This window comes from Lathyrus oleraceus, chromosome 1 (assembly GCF_024323335.1).
Source record: "Lathyrus oleraceus cultivar Zhongwan6 chromosome 1, CAAS_Psat_ZW6_1.0, whole genome shotgun sequence".
In the NCBI taxonomy this organism is placed as follows: Eukaryota; Viridiplantae; Streptophyta; class Magnoliopsida; order Fabales; family Fabaceae; genus Lathyrus; species Lathyrus oleraceus.
This window is the reverse complement of record NC_066579.1, coordinates 356,659,573-356,678,606: the sequence shown is the minus strand read 5'-3', so window position 1 is coordinate 356,678,606 and position 19,034 is coordinate 356,659,573.

Sequence of the window (19,034 nt, the reverse complement as noted above, 5' to 3'; positions counted from 1 at the left end):
CAAACTAGAAAGACACAATCGAACAAGACTCAACCCAATGAGGGTATATCTTAGGGGAGTAATTCCATCCCAATACACAACTAGGGAGGAAACTGAAACAATAATCATCCACGAGGACATAACTCAGTGAGGAAGAAAGAAGAAAAGATAGGTATTTTCTGCTTATGGGGCTGACTCTATACGGAGAGAACAGACACCAACGTCTGCTTGGGGAAGAACATTTTACCAACAGCAGGAGATAACAAACAAAGATATATGGCAAAGAATGCAACATGAATATCTGAATGCTATGATTATGCGCGTATATGCATGATTTGTGTATGATTAATGCTGACAGACAGACATATTTAACATAAACAGGTCCAAGAATTCGCGAACGGACACCCGACATAACATCTCAACAAGAAGGGCAAAGCCTATTGGAGAACTTAGCTTGGGAACAACCCGAGCGGGATGAAAATAAATCATCGAGGATATCAAACCCTTTCCCAAAGCTACAATCGCTGAGGATACAAAGAAGATGTATTCAGGAGCAGCGAAAGAAGATGACCAAACAGAGAACTCAACTCTGGTGGGGATTATCTCTGGAAGAAGAAACACGGGAAGACGTCGATCACAGCTGGGGACATGCAAAGTCATAGCTTCCAACTGTCGGGGACCTTCCATCAATTCTCTCGAGGACAGGCTGGTGAATATCAATAAGATCCACCGGAGAAGAAACTCTACTGGGGAAGCTTATCAAGGAACGATATGAAACTCTGTGGGGAACAACCACCAACCAGATGCACATCAGTCAAAACACTCCCTTCTATCTGCTGGAGAGGAAACTCTGCTAAGAGGAGAAATAGTATTTGCTTCACCGGGGAAGGAAACAAACACATCTTCCACATCAACTCTCAATTCTAGAAGAAATCTTCAGATTCAGAGGGGATACAAATCAAACTCTGATCTGGCAATCCTACCGGGGACAAGTCGCAAATGTTCTCAACGGAACTACCCTGGTTGAGGAGATCAGAAATGAATCCTTTGTCAACAAACGACATGCTGGGGATGAAAAGGGAAACAACCCTTTCACCAATTGCTCTAGGCAACTTCCTGCTGAGGAGACAATTATTTGGAAAGATAGCCCTGCAGGGAACACATGCTTACTCCGCTGGGAACTCCTACTCATGCTGGGAAAAGACAAACTTCTTGTGAGTAGAATAGCATATCAACTTTTATCAATCTATAAGGGATTTTAGATCAGTCAACACAAGGGATGACAACCATATAATTGATAAAACACAAAAGCTAGGGCCTGATAAAGAGGGATACAAGTCTCTAAAAGGTCAAGGCAAAAACTGGTACAAAAAGATCATCCACAGATCAACCAACCATGGATCGCTAAGACTCCTCGGGGGAAACAAGCATGTATGCATAAACAAACTATTCGGGAACTGTGTTGGATGAAGATCCACAAATTCTAATAGGAGAAAGCAATCCAATAAGATAGATCCAACCACTGTGAAAAAAGAGAACCTCTCATACCAGACTCTCTAGGAAGCTGATGATGTAACAATCTTTCTGCGCTCGATGGGGAGACAGCCGAAAATTGATGAAGAGGATAGAAAAATGCCCGAATACGAACAAATGTCTTACCCTTTGGTGATAATACTATCCTTGGGAAATCATTGAGGACATTCCACCTATCTTTTCAATCATTGTGAATGTTCATTTTGTTAAAGAAACAGTTTATAAAAACTTTATTTGTTTAAAACAATGATATTCATCAATTAAAACATGCGAACATTTGTTAAACAGAAACAAATGGGAGTGTAAAGAATTGGATAAAGGCTCAAATTTATTTAATAGAATGGTAGTCCGCAAATGGCGAGACTCCATGGATCTTTACAAATTTGAAATTGGTGATATACATGGAAAAAGGGCTACATTGAACATAATGATCGTTTCTCCACCAACTCTGAAACCACTGTATTTGAAGCTTTAATTGACGATGACTGAGCGAGAATCTCTGACAGACAACAGTCGTAGAACAAAGTCTTGTCAGGATGCAGTTACTTGCCAAATCCCTAATTTTTGCTTAGATTACCCCAGGGTGAGGTACTTAATCTAGCGGGATATATATTCATTTTTTATGTCTCTAACTTTTGCCTGGACCGCCATTTCGGGTTTTCAATCCACCGAGACGCTCATTTTTACCTAAGCCGCCCTTTCGGGTTTTCAACATAGCGAGCTATTATGTTTTTATTTTTAGGCGAAGTATTTCTTGACTGCATCTGAATTCACAGGTCGAGTGAAATCCTCCTTATCCATAGTTGTAAGCAACAAAGCACCGCCTGAAAAAGCTCTCTTAACAACGTATGGACCTTCATAGTTTGGAGTCCACTTGCCTCTGGAATCGGGCACGAAAGACACAACTTTGTTGAGCACGAGGTCACCTTCTCGGAACACACGAGGCTTGACCTTCTTATCAAAGGCTTTCTTCATCCTCTGCTGATACAACTGACCATGGCACATGGCAGTTAATCTCTTTTCTTCAATCAAATTTAGTTGGTCATAACGACTCTGCACCCATTCAGCCTCAGTCAATTTGGCTTCCATCAAGACTCTCATTGATGGAATCTCAACCTACACGGGGAGCACAACCTCCATGCTATATACAAGAGAGAAAGGGGTTGCCCATGTTGAAGTGCGGACAAATGTACAATAGCCATGCAAAGCAAATGGCAGCATCTCATGCCAATCTTTGTACGTAACAACCATCTTCTGAATAATCTTCTTGATGTTCTTGTTAGCAGCTTCAACAGCCCCATTCGTCTTGGGTCTATAGGGAGAAGAATTATGATGTGCAATCTTGAACTCGCTACACAACTCCTTCATCATCTTATTGTTCAAGTTAGATCCATTATTGGTAATGATCCTGTCTGGCACACCATATCGGCATATGAGTTGGTTCTTGATAAACTTTACAACCACCTGCTTGGTCACATTCGCATATGATGCCGCTTCAACCCACTTGGTGAAGTAATCAATGGCTACGAGAATAAAACAGTGACCGTTCGACGCCTTAGGTTCAATCATGCCAATCATGTCAATTCCCCACATGGAGAAAGGCCATGGTGAGGAAATAACATTCAGAAGTGTCGTGGGAATATGAATCTTATCCGCATAAATCTGACACTTGTGGCATTTCTTTGCATAATTGCAGCAGTCAGACTCCATTGTTAGCCAATAGTAGCCTGCTCTCAACATCTTCTTAGCCATAGCATGTCCATTGGAATGAATACCAAATGAACCCTCATGGACTTCAGTCATCAACATGTCTGCTTAGTGTCTATCCACGCATCTGAGCAAAACCATGTCGAAATTCCTCTTGTAAAGCACATCACCATTAAGGTAGAAACTTCCAGATAGTCTCCTCAAAGTCTTCTTATCTTTAACAGATGCCCCAGGCGGGTAAGTCGACTTTGGAGAAAACACTTGATATCATAATACCACGGCTTATCATCTTTCACCTCCTCAACTTCAAACACGTGAGCTGGTCTATCCAAGCGCATCACGGTAATATTTGGGACTTCATTCCAATACTTTACTACAATCATTGAAGCAAGCATAGCGAGAGCATCTGCCATCCGATTCTCATCTCGAGGAATATGATGGAAGTCAACCTTAGTAAAGAAAGTTGAAATCCTCCTCACATAATCTCTATATGGGATAAGGCCAGGCTGATTTGTCTCCCACTCGCCCTTAATCTGATTAACAACAAGGGCCGAATCACCATAAACATCAAGATGTTTGATCCTAAGATAAATACATACTTCCAAACCCATAATACAAGCCTCATACTCCGTCATATTATTCGTGCATTTGAAAGTTAGCCTTGTTGTAAAAGGAAAATGTGTGTCTTGAGGAGTAATAATCACTGCCCCAATACCATTTCCATACTGATTGACAGTACCATCGAACACCATACCCCATCGGGAACCAAGCTCTGGCCCTTCATCGAGCGTAGGCTCATCACAATCTTTCATCTTCAAATACAAAATCTCTTCATCCGGGAAGTCATACTGCACAGATTGATAATCTTCAATTGGTTGATGTGCCAAATGGTCAGCCAAGATACTACCTTTGATAGCTTTTTGAGCTCGATACTCAATATCATACTCAGATAACAACATCTGCCAACGGGCAATTCTCCCAGTTAGAGCAGGCTTCTCAAAGATATACTTGATTGGATCCATTTTAGATATCAACCAAGTCGTATGATTCAACATATATTGGCGTAAACGCTTAGCAGCCCAAGCCAAAGCACAACATGTCTTCTCAAGCATTGAGTATTGAGACTCACAGTTAGTAAACTTCTTACTCAAGTAGTATATTGCATATTCTTTGTTTCCTGATTCATCTTGCGGACCAAGGACACAACCCATGGAATCATCAAGCACAATCAAGTACATAATAAATGGTCTCCCTTCAACAGGCGGAGACAGAATCGGAGGTTCAGACAAATATTCTTTTATACTGTCAAAGGCCTTTTGGCAATCCTCTATCCAATCATGATGCTGATCTTTCCGGCGGAGCTTGAATATAGGCGAACATCTGGCAGTCATGTGGGATATAAATCTCTAAATGTAATTCAAGCGGCCAAGAAAACCTCGGACTTGCTTCTCAGTTTTTGGCGCAGGCATCTCTTGTATTGCTTTGACCTTGGTAGGATCAACTTCAATACCTCTCTCGCTGACAATAAAGTCCAATAACTTGCCGGAACAAAGTCCAAATGTACACTTGTTCGGATTCAAGCGGAGTTTGTACTTTCTCAAACGCTGGAAAAGCTTCAACAAGTGTTCTACATGTTCAACTTCCGTTTTCGACTTTGCAATCATATCATCAACATACACCTCAATCTCCTTATGCACCATATCATGAAACAAGGTAGTCATAGCATACTGACACGTGGCTCCCGTGTTCTTCAAACCGAAGGGCATCACTCGATAACAAAATGTTCCCCAAGGTGTGATGAATGTTATCTTCTCCATACCCTCGGGTGCCATTTTAATCTGATTATAACCGGAAAATCCGTCCATAAACGAAAAGATATTGAATTTAGCTGTATTGTCTACCAACATATCAATTTGTGGTAGAGGAAAATCATCTTTTGGACTAGCTTTGTTCAAGTCACGGTAATCCACACACATTCAGACTTTTCCATCTTTCTTAGGCACAGGCACAATATTGGCCACCCATTGAGGATATGTAGAAGTCACCAGAAACCCCGCATCAATTTGCTTTTGAACTTCTTCTTTAATCTTCACTGCCATGTCAGGATGAGTTCTTCTGAGCTTTTGCTTCACAGGCACACACTCAGGCTTTAACGGCAAAAAATGTTGCACAATATCAGTATCTAGACCAGGCATGTCTTCATATGACCAGGAAAAGACGTCGACATATTCTCGTAGCAACTCAATCAACCCCTTCTTAACAGACTCTTCAAGGAGTGCCCCAATCTTCACTTCATGAATGCAGTCTTCAGACCCTAAGTTGACAGTTTCCAGATTCTCAAGATGTGGCTGAATGATCTTCTCCTCGTGCTCAAGAAGACGTGTAATCTCATCAGGAATCTCTTCAACATCATCTTCTTCTGCCTCAAATACATGGAACTCAAAGTTGGGAGATGATGTTGGATCATTATGTTCAATGGGTTTAATTAACCTGCATAATGATATCGAGTATAAAAGAGATTTTAGAATTCAAACAAGGAAAATCATTATGCAGATGAAAAGATTAATTTTATTTTCTTTTTAGGGTTTTATGATGATCACCAATATCATGCAAAAAGTAAAAAGAAAAAATAATTTGAGAAAAATAAATATTTAACATGCGATTATTGAATGAATATAATTGTATTAATGAAATCATGCCAACAATATCTTCACTCGTCCTTTTGGCATGGGAGAAGGGTTTTTGAACAAAATGAACACATTACGTTGACTTATGGATAACTGTTGGAACATCAACATCGATCCAATTATTGCAGATTCCTCCGGGTATGAAGAAATTGCCAAGGTCTTCCTCTTCGTCACCTTCAACAATGGCAGAAGCTTCCTGATCTTCAGCGGTGTGGATGAAACCTCCACTATGGAACAACCCATGATCATTGGAAACACCGGTCTGGAACAACCCACGATCATTAGAAACACCGGAAGAGTACCCTATGCCAGCTCGGGATTTGTTATCTTCCAACTTGATCATTCTCCCAAACCAGTAGTTGCACCATGCTCAATGGCCAACTTCGCATCATTATAGGAGACAAATGAAGAAAGTCCTTTCCTAGAAGGCTCAGCAATAGATAGAGCTTGGAACGGAGTCCCAACCTCATCCTTAGCATCAATATAGGAGAAGGAAGACAAATGGCTAACCAAGAGAGCCTTCTCTCCCCCTACTACCACCAACTTCTTGTTGTTCACGAACTTCAACTTTTGGTTCCAATAGCATGAATGATTCTTCCAAGGACAATAGAGATGGTAGAGACATGATTAGTAGGTACCCAATTTGCTGAACCAATCTTGTGCAGAATGGCATATTTAACAGTGAGCTTACTAGCTGATAGGTGTTTCCTACTAGGCCATTCCTTAACTTGGCCAGCTGTAATAATTCTATAGACCTCATTGTCTGTGGTCTCAAGATCTACTCCTCCATCAATTCCTCTCCCTAGGAACTTGTTGATGATGGTAGGTGAAAGTTTCACACACTTACCCCTTACAAACACTTTGCAGACCTCCCTGCTGCTTCTTTCATAAATCTCCTCAGGGATGTTCACAATGAATTCTTTGACCAACCCCTCATAGCACTGAGGCAGAGCAGTCACAGTTTTCATAAGACCAACTGCCTTAATTAACTCCATGACTTCTTTTACTTCACTTGCCTCTTTTCCCAATTCTCTTTCAACTGCTACCCTTCTTTGAGTCACAAACTTCCATTTGGTAGCACCATCTTCTACGTGAAAAGAGAGATTGTCAAGATGAACAGCAGCCACTTTGTTTGGAGACTTCTTGACAGACTTCCTTTTAACAGGGGGGATGTCTGAGACATCGTATTCTACATCCTCATCAGATTCAGAACTCTCACTTTCTTTCCTCTTCCTGACCTCTACTTTACTCCAAGACTTTGAGGGACTTATACCAGCAACCTTTTTCTCTTTCCTAGTTATCCTTATCTCAACCATACTCTTCCTCTTTCTCAGTTTATTAGCTACACTTGTTTTCACAAGATTGACCAACGTGTCATCTTCTTCCTCAGACCTTTCTTCCTTAATATCCTGAGCAGTATCAGGGGACATGCTAGGTAAGTTTTTTCCAAGAGAACATAGTCCCTCAGCAGTTACTTCCTTTTTTGTTCTAGATGAGTCATCATCTTTCTCAGCTCGGGTTTCCACCTCAGGAGAGGGGTCCCTTCTGGACAGAGGGGTAAAAATATACTTGACTCCATGCTCTTCATTCAGTATCCTAGTAACTAGGTTTCTTATGGTGCGATCAGTAGAGTGCATGTCCTCTTTATCAGGAGATTTTTCAGGAGTGTTACCTTGCTTAGCTCCAGCCATGGAAGGGGAGCCTGGGACATCACCTGGTATTATACGCAGAGGAGTCACGTCCATCAAATCTTCATCTAAGAATTCCATGGAGGAAGTTCTTGTATGAAAGGGTTTTGAGCTAGATGTTGATGGATGTTGAGACATGTTGTTGAACTTCTGAGAAGAGTTTCTTTGCCCTAGCAGAGGTTCTCTGAGTAGATTGATGAAGATGGAAAGAATTGTGTTCAGGAAGAGCGTGCTAATGAAATAGATACTATTTCCAATACTAGGAGATGATTCATTATTAATGTGGCTTTTTCTTTTCATTGGGCAAACAATATTTTTGTTACCTTTTCCACTCCACATTAATTTCCATATTTTCTCAAGAAACCAAGCCCCTAATTTCCCCTTTTCATATTTCAGTTGGACATTATACAAATCCCTTGCAGTCTTGTTGGTTAGTTGCATTTCATGCTGTAGAACTATCAGGTTGTTTTCCACATATTTTTTAAATTAGTGATGGAAGCAAATAATGTACTTGGTCTAGCTGTGCTGAATATGATCTTTGGCCGTAGGTGTACCATACAGGTTGTCATAATATAATGTCAAAGCATCGAGTGTGACATTGTATATAATTATCAGTAGTTTCATCCAACCTGGTTGAGAATTGTTGCTTTCATCTGATATCTTTTCTATCTCAATTTTCCTTGCACACATAGTCCCTTGTGTCTCAGTTCCAACAAAGCTCTTACTAACTTCAGACTGTATACCACCAGTCATATGTTCCCCTTTTTCAGGTGTTTGGGCCATCATGACCTTCTCTTCCATGAGGTTAGGTCTTAGCTTCTGGTGTAACATCCTTGTCTGCCATTTTTCATTTCCCTTGAAGGTTCTTCTCGCAACTGTACTCATCTTAGAGGGGTCATCCATTTGAGAGCTCCACATGTAGCAGTTGTTTTTGGTCCTTATTCCTTTCATAATCACTTTACTGTTTTTGTTAACAATCAGACATTCAGTTTTAGTGAAGATGATATTCAAACCTTGATCCCCTAGCTGACTGATGCTTATCAGATTTGAAGTCAAGCCCTTGACCAGTAGAATATTGTCAAGTTTAGGAGCTCCAGGACACTCAAGCTTGCATATCCCCTTTATTTCACCTTTTGCTCCATCACCAAAGGTTACATAGCTTAAGTCATGAGGGTGAAGATCAGTTATCAATTCTGAGTTTCCAGTCATGTGTCTAGAACATCCACTATCAAAATACCATTCTTCTTTGTGAGCTATTAGACTTGTAACATTAGTCTTAGGAACCTATTGCTTCTTGTTGATAGGTTTGTGCTGTTTGGGTCTGGGTTGATAGTGAGTCTGTTGATGAACAGGGGTAGGGTAACCATACAACTTATACCAGAAGGGCCTTGAGTGTCCAAATTTCCCACAGTAATGACATCTCCATCTTTGGTGTTTGCCTTTCTGCTGTTTTCTCTTCAGATGATGTGACATATCATGTGACATCTTAGAACTGCTCTTACTATTGATGCATTTAGGTTTAGCTTGAGGGTTTCAACCAGTGTAACTACTTTCAGCCTTAGATTTATGGTACCCTATTCCAGATTTGGCTCCTGTGATTAGTCCAACTTGGAGAATCTTATCTAAGGAGTCAGATCCATTGTTTAGCATCCTTACATACTTGGTTGTCTCTTCTAGTTTTGAGTTTAAGAGCATGACTTCAGTTTTTAGCTTGACTATGGTTTCCACATGTTCTCCCTTTTCCTTCTCCAGTTGTACTATCTTCTGGCTCTCAACTTGTTGACTTTCATCTAGCTTGACCTTTAGAGCCACAACTCCTGTTTTCAATTTGGAGATGGTTTCCAAGTATTCTACCTTCTCATTTTCAAGTTGAGTTATTTCTTTCTTCTGGTTTAAAACCTGCTTGCTCAGCTCTACACTTTTATGACACAGCTCTCTGTAGGTACAAGCCAATTCCTCAAAGGTTACTTCACCATCACTTAAGTCTCCATCAGATCCCTATCTTCCTGTCAAAGCAGTCACAAGATTTGCAGCCTCCTCTATATCACTCTCATTTGACCAGGTGGCAGCAAGACTCATCTTCTGCTTCCTGAGGTAGGTTCCACATTCTGTTCTAATGTGTCCATACCCATCACATTCATAGCACTTTACTTCTTTTCCTTCTTTGGGCTTCTCCTCTGACCTTACTCTTCTTCCATTGCTGATGTCAGATGAGATGTTCTTGACATTTGCCTTGGATCTTACATCCATTTTCTTTAACAATCTGTTAAACTGTCTCCCCAACATTGTAACTTCATTGGCCCATTCTTTATCCATATCTTGACTGTTTTCCTCTTCTGTGTTGGATATGAAGGCAATGCTCTTGGTTTTCTTTTCAGTTCCATCATTCAATCCCATCTCAAAGATTTAGAGGGAACCAATTAGTTCATTTACCCTCATGTTGGAGATGTCTTGAGACTCTTCTATGGCAGTCACCTTCATTGCAAATCTCTTAGGAAGTGACCTGAGTATTTTTCTTACCAACTTTTCATTTGCCATCTTCTCTCCCAGGGCTCCTGAAGTATTAGCAATCTCAAGGATACTCATGTGAAATTCATGAATGTTTTCATCTTCTTTCATCCTTAAGTTTTCAAACTTGGAGGTGAGCAGCTGAAGTCTAGACATCTTTACTCTAGAGGTGCCTTCATGAGTGGTCTTGAGAATGTCCCAAGCATCTTTGGCCACTTCACAGTTATTTACCAGCCTGAAAATGTTCTTGTCTACCCCATTGAATATTACATTCAAGGTTTTAGAGTTTCCAAGAGCAAGATCATCCTCCTCCTTGGACCATTGTTCTTCAGGCTTCTTCTCAGTGGTGGCTTCTCCTTCTTTAGACATGACAGGATGCACCCATCCTGTTAGCACAGCTTTCCAAGCCTTGTTATCAAGGGATTTCAGAAACGCTACCATTCTAGGTTTCCAATAGTAATAGTTAGAACCATCCAAAGTTGGTGGCCTATGAACAGATCCTCCATCTCTCTCCATTGTACCAGAAAGTATTGCCCCTAGATCTCACCCAGAACCAGAGCAGGATGCCTGCTCTGATACCAATTGAAATTCTGGTATCAGATATAAGATGTCGAAGGTAATGTCACGACACTAATATCTGGTAATAAACAATGGATAAACAAAACAGAATGGTAAAGCGAATAACACAAGCAATTGTTAACCCAGTTCGGTGCAACTCACCTACGTCTGGGGGCTACCAAGCCAGGAAGGAAATTCACTAAAATAGAATTAGTTCAAAGACTCTCCGTACACTTCAACAAGTTACAGTCTTTATCACCTAATCTCTACCCGTGCAATTTCTACCTAAGCACTCTTAGATATGAGAACCCACTCACTTCCCTCCAATCACACACCAGTGATTTTAAACAACAATCCCTTGAGAAAAGAAAATACTTTTCAATTATACACTCTTGATTTTACTTCACAGTTTCAATCAAGAAGACACACTCTTGATCTTACTTCACAGCTTTGATCAAGAAGACACACACTCTTGCTTAACAGCTGTAGAGTGACAAATTACAACCATAAATCAGTCCAATTCAATCATCAATGGATGACTTGAATGACCTACACGTCTTACAACTAAACAGACACAAACCCTAGCTCTCTCTCTCTGTATTTCGCTCAGTCTTGGTTGTGTGTACAAACAGGTTTTCTAAGTCCCTTTTTATAGAAGCTATCAGCTGGGCTTGGACATCTTGAAAAACCTAAATCTATTTTCCAATCAAATCTTTTTACAACAGCTGTATAGATCTCCTTGGAAAATAAGTAAATCTGGTTGTAATCCATGATTGAATGCGCCAGCTAGCCATATCTTCAATCATCCAAAGATTGCCATTAATTGTGCAATCACAAAACACCAGACATTCACACTGAATGTTCTGTGTACAGGATGTCATGACATCGGGTCTGACATCCTGGAAAAATCCTGTATAATCCAATAATTCCTTTTATAACTTCCAGCAGGTACAACCATATCAGATGTCATGACATTGTGTATGTCATCTGAAACAATCCTGCATGAACATGTCTTTCATTTAAGCTCCAGCAGGTACATCCAATATCAGAAGCCTTGTCATTGTATGTGGCATTCTGAAACAATCCTGCATGCACATGTTCTTGAAGAGGAAGTATGATCACCTCGCCAAGGAGAAGGCCGATATGGAAGCAACTTATGAGAGAGAGGTGAAGAGGCTTCGTGCAACCTATCTTCCGATCTCGAAGGCTTTGGACGATTGTTTCTAGGGCTCCATAGGATGTTCATTCTCCTTTTCTCTGTATTTTATTTGGTTACCAAAACTGTACTACTTCATTGTTGTAAAAAGTTTCCAAATATTATTGCTATGAGTATTCCATATATGTCTTAAAAGTTGAATATTTTCAAATATTTGCAAATAGATCTCTAAAAGTTCCTCTGATTAAAAACAAATCATATGCATAAACATTGCATGCATCATATGCATAAGCAGGTTTTGTTCCAAGCTCTTGATCAGTGGTCTAACTCTTTGCTCTTCATTTATTTTGAAGACAAGCTGACGCACCGGTATAATACTAGAGCCAATCATCCGAAGATAATGGAGCACCTAGAGCAAGAAAACATAGACTTGAAGGAAGAGATTGCTAGGCTGACTGCCATGATGGAGTCAGTTCTGGCCGCACAGAGCCAAGCTTTACCAACTCCTGCAACTCCTCCCACGAGGACTGTCATATCCGAGATAGCTACTTCAAATGTGCCTGCTGCCACAGTCCACTTTGCTCTGTCTATGCCAGCTGGGTTCCCTTGGGGAATGCCCCCAATTTCACACCAGAGGGTTTCGCTCCTACTCTCGCTTCTTTGCCGGCATCTAGCCCGGTCATGTTTGTGCCACCTCCCGTTGTGCACACCCTTCCCCGTGTTGAAGACACCATTTATCATTCCGAGCCATCTGAGGGCCCAAACGTTTATGAGAAAATGGATGAAATGAAAGACCAATTCCTTGAGCTGCGCAAGGAACTGAAGACTTTGAGGGGTAAGGACCTCTTTGGGAAAAGTGCTGCTGAGTTGTGCCTGGTGCCCAACGTGAAGATCCCTATTAAATTCAAAGTGCCTGACTTTGAGAAGTATAAGGGAAATACATGCCCGCTCAGCCATCTTGTGATGTATGCTCGCAAGATGTCAACACAGACTGATAATGATCAACTGCTAATTCACTACTTTCAGGATAGCCTGACAGGTGTTGCGCTCCGGTGGTATATGGGGTTGGAGAGTGCAAGCATCCTCGCTTTCAACGATCTAGGCGAGGCCTTCGTTAAGAAGTATAAATATAATATGGATATGGCTCAAGACAGGGACCAATTGAGGACAATGTCGCAGAAGGATAAGGAGACCTTCAAGGAGTACGCCCAAAGATGGCGAGAAGTGGCAACTCAGATAGGGCCACCCCTGGAAGAGAAGGAGATGACAAAGATCTTCTTGAAGACTTTGAGCTCTTTCTATTATGAAAGAATGATTGCTAGTGCTCCCTCAGACTTCACCGAAATGATGAATATGGGGATGAGACTAGAGGAAGGGGTCCGCGAAGGACGTTTATCTAGAGATGATGGCTCCTCATCAAAGAAGTATGGAGGCTTTGCTAGGAAGAAAGAGGGAGAGACTCATGCTGTGTCCTCTCATATTAAAAGAAGGCCCTCTGTAAGGAGGAAGGACGTGCGTTCAGCCGTCAACCAACACCAGGTGGCTCATATAGCACCTGCTTTCCAAGAAGTTCATCATCAACAACAACAACATCGTCAACAACAACAGGCCTACCAGCCTCGCAACAATAATAACACCAGCACCAGCAACTACGAGAGGAAGAGGGTAACTTTTGACCGATTCCGATGACATATGCTGAGCTTTATCCTTCTTTGGTAGATAGGAAGGTGATAACTCCACAAGATCCTCCTGCTGTACCGACCAATCCTCAGTGGTGGTATAAGCCAGAGCTTCATTGTGTATATCATTCCGGTGCTCCCGGACATGACATGGAGAACTGTTACCCATTGAAGACCAAGGTGCAAGACCTTGTGAGAAGTGGGATATTGTTTTTTGAGGACGTAGGTCCAAATGTGAAGAAGAACCCATTGCCCGAGCATGGGAAAGCAGCTGTTAACATGGTCCAGGGATGCCCTGGTAAGTACAAAGTCCTGTATATGAATGATATAAGGCAATCTTTGGTCGAAATGCATAAGCTATTGTGTGAACACAGCCACTACGAGCATGACCATGATAGGTGTCAGGTGTGCACTATCAATGAGAGAGGATGCCGTCAGGTGAGAAAGGACATCCAAGAGATGATAGATCAAGGGATGATTGAGATACTTCAGAATCGTAATGAGGATGAAGTTGACGTAATTACTCATGTGTTTAAAATTCCTGAGCTTGTTGTCATCAAGTATGATGTCAACAAGAAGAAGGTATCTCCAACTCTTGTGATCAAGCCAGTCGGCCCTGTCCCGTATGTATCAAACAAAGTTGTTCCCTACCGATATAAGGCTGTTATGCTGGAAGATGGAAAGGAGGTTCCTTTGCCCTGAACTTATATGGTGAGCATTTCAGATGTTAGTGGTATGACCCATAATGGTCGTGTTTTCTCAGCGCAGCCGAAATCCCACGAAGATGTCATGAAGAAGACTGCTGTTAATCCTGCTGGTCCCGTGGGGACTTCTTCTAAAAATAATTCTGTTGACCCTGTTGTCGTCAAGAATAATAACACTCCTATCCTGGTTGGCCAGTCTGGCATTTTGAAAGAGGATGGTGATGAGATGTTGAGGCTCATCAAAAGGAGTGAATATAATGTCGTTGATCAACTGCTATAAACTCCATCAAAGATATTTGTCTTATCTTTGTTGATGAATTCCGAGCCACACCGTGAAGCTTTATAGAGGGTGTTGGACGTGGCATACGTAGACCACGATGTCACAATAGAGTAGTTTGATAGCATTGTTGCAAATATAGCCACTTGCAACAATTTGAGCTTCTGTGATGCTGATCTTCCCGAGGAGGGAAAAGACCACAATTTGGATTTTCACATATCTATGAACTGTAAGGATGATGCCTTGTCCAACGTGTTGGTGGACACAGGATCATCACTCAATGTGTTGCCAAAATCCACTCTTGCTAAACTTTCGTATCAGGGGCCTCCCATGAGGCAGAGTGGAGTGGTTGTGAAGGTGTTTGATAGATCGCGCAAAAGTGTGATCGGCAAATTAGAACTCCCGATCAAGATTGGGCCTAGTGATTTTCAGATCACTTTCCAGGTGATGGACATCCATCCGTCTTATAGTTGTTTGCTTGGCAGACCATGGATTCACGAGGCAGGCACCGTGACATCCACCCTACACAAAAAATTGAAGTTCGTAAAGAATAAGAAGTTGGTGGTGATAGGGGGAGAGAAGGCTCTCTTGGCCAGTCATTTATCTTCCTTCTCCTATATTGACGCTGAGGATGAGGTTGGGACTTCGTTCCAAGCCTTATCTATTGTTGAGCCTTCAAGAAAAGGACTTTCTTCATTTGTCTCCTATAATGATGCAAAGTTGGCCATTAAGTATGGTGCAACTACTGGTTTGGGGAAAATGATAAAGATGGAAGATAACAAGTCCCGAGCTGGCATAGGGTATTTTTCTGGTGTTTCCAATGATCGTGGGTTGTTCCCGAGTGGAGGTTTCATCCACACCGTTGAAGATCAGGAAGCTGCCGCCATTGTTGAAGAAGATGAAGAGGAAGACCTTGGCAACATTGTCATACCCGGAGGAATCTGCAATAATTGAGTCGTTGTTGATGTTTCAACAGTTATCCACAAGTCAACGTAATGTGTTCATTTTGTTCAAAAACCCTTCTCCCATGCCAAAAGGAGAAGTGAAGACATTGTTGGCATAATTTGATTAATACAATGATGTTCATTCAATAATCACATGTTAAATGTTTGTTTTCCCAAATTATTTTTCCTTTTTGCTTTTTGCATGAAATTGGTGATCACCATAAAACCATAAAAAGATAATAAAATCAATCTTTTCATCTGCATAATGATTTGCCTTTGTATTCAAAATCATTATGCAGGTTAATCAAACCCATTGAACATAATGATCCAACACCATCTCCCAACTTTGAGTTCCCTGTATTTGAGGTAGAAGAAGATGATGTTGAAGACATTCCTGATGAGATTACCCGTCTACTTGAGCACGAGGAGAAGGTCATTCAGCCACATCTTGAGAATCTGGAAACATTCAACTTGGAGTCTGAAGACTGCATTCGTGAAGTGAAGATTGGGGCACTCCTTGAAGAGTCTGTTAAGAAGGGGTTGATTGAGTTGCTACGAGAATATGTCGACGTCTTTGCCTGGTCGTATGAAGACATGCCTGATCTAGATACTGATATTGTGCAACATTTCTTACCATTGAAGCCTAAGTGTATGCATATGAAGCAAAAGCTCAGAAGAACTCATCCTAATATAGTAGTGAAAATTAAAGAAGAAGTTCAGAAGCAAATTGATGTGGGGTTTTTGGTGACTTCTACATATCCTCAATGGGTGGCCAATATTGTGCCTGTGCCTAAGAAAGATGGAAAAGTCTAAATGTGTGTGGATTACCGTGACTTGAATAAAGCTAGTCCAAAAGATGATTTTCCTCTACCACACATTGATATGTTGGTAGACAATACGGCTAAATTCAACGTCTTTTCATTTATGGACGGATTTTCCGGTTATAATCAGATTAAAATGGCACCCGAGGATATGGAGAAGACAACATTCATCACACCTTGGGGAACATTCTGTTATCGAGTGATGCCCTTCGGTTTGAAGAACGCCGGAGCCACGTATAAACGAGCTATGACTATCTTGTTTCATGATATGATGCACAAGGGTATTGAGGTGTATGTCGATGATATGATTGCGAAGTCGAAAACAGAAGTTGAACATGTAGAACACTTGTTGAAGCTTTTCCAGCGTTTGAGGAAGTACAAATTCCGCCTGAATCCGAACAAGTGTACATTTGGAGTCCGTTCCGGCAAGTTATTGGGCTTTATTGTTAGCGGAATAGGTATTGAAGTTGATCCTGCCAAGGTCAAGGCAATACAAGAGATGCTTGCGCCCAAAACTGAGAAGCAAGTCCGAGGTTTTCTTGGCCGCTTGAATTACATTTCCAGACTTATATCCCACATGACTGCCACATGTGCGCCTATATTCAAGCTCCTTCGGAAAGATCAGCGTCATGATTGGACCGAGGACTGCCAAAAAGCCTTTGATAGTATCAAAGAGTATTTGTATGAGCCTCCGATTCCGTCTCCGTCTGTTAAAGGGAGACCGTTGATTATGTACTTGACTGTGCTTGATGACTCTATGGGTTGTGTCCTTAGTCAGGAAGATGAATCAGGAAAGAAAGAATATGCAATATATTACTTGAGTAAGAAGTTTACTGATTGTGAGTCTCAGTACTCAATGCTTGAGAAGACATGTTGTGCTTTGGCTTGGGCTGCTAAGAACTTACGCCAATATATGCTGAATCATACAACTTGGTTGATATCCAAAAATGGATCCAATCAAGTATATCTTTCAGAAGCCTGCTTTAACTGGGAGGATTTCCCGTTGGCAGATGTTGCTGTCTGAGTACGATATTGAGTATCGGGCTCAAAAAGCTATTAAAGGTAGTATCCTGGCTGACCACTTGGCACATCAACCAATTGAAGATTATCAGTCTGTGCAGTATGACTTCCCTGATGAGGAAATTCTATATTTGAAGATGAAAGATTGTGATGAGCCTACGCTCAATGAAGGATCAGAGCCTGGTTCCCGATGGAGTATGGTGTTTGATGGTGCTGTCAATCAGTATGGAAATGGTATCGGGGCAGTAATTATTACTCCTCAAGGCACACATTTTCCTTTTACAGCAAGGCTAACTTTCAAATGCACGAATAATATGGCGGAGTATGAGGCTTGTATTATGGGTTTGGAAGAGTGTATTGATCTTAGGATCAAACATCTTGACGTTTATGGTGATTCGGCCCTTGTTGTTAATCAGATTAAAGGTGAATGGGAAACGAATCAGCCTGGCCTCATCCCATACAGAGATTATGCGAGGAGGATTTCAACTTTCTTTACTAAGGTTGACTTCCATCATATTCCTCGAGATGAGAATCGGATGGCGGATGCTCTTGCTACGCTTGCTTCAATGATTACGGTGAAATATTGGAATGAAGTACCCAATATTACTATGATGCGCTTGGATACATCAGCTCATGTGTTTGCAGTTGAGGAAGTAAAAGATGATAAGCCGTGGTATTATGATATCAAATGTTTTCTTCAGAGTCAGACTTACCCGCCTGGGGCATCTGTTAAAGATAAGAAAATTTGAGGAGATTATCTGGCAGTTTCTACCTTAATGGAGAGGTGCTTTATAAGAGGAATTTTGACATGGTTCTGCTTAGATGCGTGGATAGACACGAAGCAGACCTGTTAATGACTGAAGTCCATGAGGGTGCATTTGGTACTCATTCCAATGGACATGCCATGGCAAAGAAGATGTTGAGAGCAGGCTACTATTGGCTGACAATGGAATCTGACTGCTGCAAATATGTGAAGAAATGCCACAAGTGTCAGATCTATGCAGACAAGAGTCATATTCCCCCGACACTTCTGAATGTTATTTCCTCACCATGGCCTTTCTCCATGTGGGGAATTGACATGATTGGCATGATTGAACCAAAGGCGTCGAACGATCACCATTTTATTCTTGTAGCTATTGATTACTTCACCAAGTGGGTTGAAGCGGCATCATATGCAAATGTGACCAGGCAGGTGGTCGTGAAGTTTATCAAGAACCAACTCATATGCCGATATGGTGTGCCAGACAAGATCATTACTGATAATGGATCTAACTTGAACAATAAGATGATGAAAGAGCTATGTAGTGAGTTCAAGATTGCGCATCATAATTCTTCTCCCTATAGACCCAAGATGAATGGGGCTGTTGAAGCTGCCAACAAGAACATCAAGAAGATTATCCAAAAGATGGTTGTTACATACAAAGATTGGCATGAGATGTTGCCATTTGCTTTGCATGGTTATCGTACATCTGTCCGCACTTCAACAGGGGTAACCCCTTTCTCTCTTGTATATGGCATGGAGGTTGTGCTCCCCGTGGAAGTTGAGATTCCATCAATGAGAGTCTTGATGGAAGCCAAGTTGACTGAGGCTGAATGGGTTCAGAGTCGTTATGACCAGTTAAACTTGATTGAAGAGAAGAGATTAACGGCCATGTGTCATGGTCAGTTATATCAACAAAGGATGAAGAGAGCCTTTGACAAGAAGTTCAAGCCTCGTGTGTTCCGAGAAGGTGACCTTGTGCTCAAGAAAGTCTTGTCTTTCACGCCCGATTC